We start from the raw sequence: 2,044 nt of genomic DNA on the forward strand, positions 1-2,044 counted from the left end.
ATAAACTAACATCAGTATTTTAAAGTCTATTCTCTGAGCTACAGGGAGCCAGTGTAGGGACTTTAAAACTGATGTTATGTGCTCTATCTTCCTGGTTTTAGTGAGAGGAAGTGAGAGGAAGAATATCTTAATTCACTTAAAATATGACCACACTAACGTATGAGCAACATTTATGCAAGAAACGAGAGCTTGATTTAAGTCAATAATTATTTAATATTCATGAAAAACCTATTAGTTCCACTCACAGATTATTTCACTTATAACATTATCTTGTTATAAGTTAAATAATCTACCAGTGGAACACAAACATCTTTCTCAATATTAAGGGGTTATTAAGTATTTGTGATACTATGTTCTTGCGGCCTCCAGGCCAAGAGGCCCTAAGAATTCCCAGTGTGACAGAAAATACCTCATGTGGGCTTTGCTTACTGTATTAGATTGAATTTATATTGTTCAATCTCCTGTCATGACAAGCCAATACAAACTGGTGCACAACTAAGTTGTAGAAAGAAAAAAATAGATGCTTTTCAAAAGATTTTGCAAGTAAAAAGCTGAAAAGTGTGCAGAGCATAACACTGTTCCCCCTAAATAAAATCAAATGGAGCTGACTGCTTTCAGAGATAAAAAAGATAAATAGTAAAATTAGTCAGAAAACATGATCATGAAAACCAAGGAACTGATGGAATTTGTTAAGAACATAATCTCTGAGCATAGCTGTGCAAAACAGAATTTTGGCTTTTTGAGAAAATGGTGGTAAGAAGCCTGTGAAGTCCAATTTTCGACATGGTTTGGATCAAAACATGTTCATGTGACAGAGAAGCCTAGTCAAAGTTCTACATCTGTCCAAAGAATTGATGCTCTCCGTCCAACCTGGCTGAGCTTCAACTGTTTGGCAAAGAAAAAGGAGCAAAACCTTCAGTTAGATGGGAAAGACGGAATAATAAAACAAATGGCCAGGGTTGGAATACTTTGGCAGAGTTGCAGCGGCGGGCGGAAACACGCACTGCATTCATAAAATGCACCGTCGAGCATTCAGCTGAAATGTGTGTTGTTTTCGTTACAGCTGCAGCTGTGGCGCTCCGTTCTGGCTGTTTTCTGCACAACTCTCATTCCCCGGCATCAATAAATTTCATTTCATTAAAATTGTACTGTAACTAAACGCCGAAGTTTAGCCGGTGTCCGTCCGTGGAAACGGGGCTTCATGTTGCAGCAGCTCCTCGTTTCGGGCATCCTGTCAGTTTTTGAAATGCATTATTGATGAGACATGACTGGAGAAGGCCGAACCAGCGCCTCTCTTTGAACATATTTCTTCGTATTAACTTGAAATTCATGTTATATCTTTTTACTTTTTTTTTTCTTCTTAGTGAATTGCGCGTCTGGACTGGCTCTGCTGCATGGATGTTTCCCTTCATGAAACATGTTTATTGGAGTCATTTCAACCAGACCTGATCGGTGGAGTTGATTATGTCAGTAAACACGTGGTGAGTGGACCGGGCCGCTGCGTGCTGTCCCGCCATGTGTGGGAATATTTCCGCGCTGACTGGCAGACGCTCAGCGCGCTGATTCCGACCTCCAGGCCCGCGGGCTGTGATTAACTCCCGCTGCCGAATCTTATTTTGGCTATTGATGCGGGGACGGAGAAGCATCAGCGCTGCTGTTAAATAATTCCTGCACATGAGGAGAGGGTGAGAAGAAGAGCAGGAGAGGATATGCAAAGAGAGCAGAGTTTCTATTTCAACATAAATGTCACTGTGGGTTCAAGGGGGGGAAAAGCTCACAGTGTTGGGTAAACCATTCACCTGCGACCGTTTAAACTCTAATATGTTTTCTTCTCTTGGACGAACATTTCTGTGCATTTTAAATAATAATATTTGTTGAATTGCTTTTTTTTTATTTTACATGTTAGACACATATATTGCAATGCAAAACATTTTTATAAAATAAAATAAATAAATAAAATAATTTTTAAAAAGCCAAGAACCTTAGAAACTATCTGCTCTCACTATATCAATCAGTGCACGTCAAATGAATGGGTAGCAAACGT

The sequence above is a fragment of the Poecilia reticulata genome, linkage group LG14 (genome assembly GCF_000633615.1).
Source record: "Poecilia reticulata strain Guanapo linkage group LG14, Guppy_female_1.0+MT, whole genome shotgun sequence".
Classification (NCBI taxonomy): domain Eukaryota; kingdom Metazoa; phylum Chordata; class Actinopteri; order Cyprinodontiformes; family Poeciliidae; genus Poecilia; species Poecilia reticulata.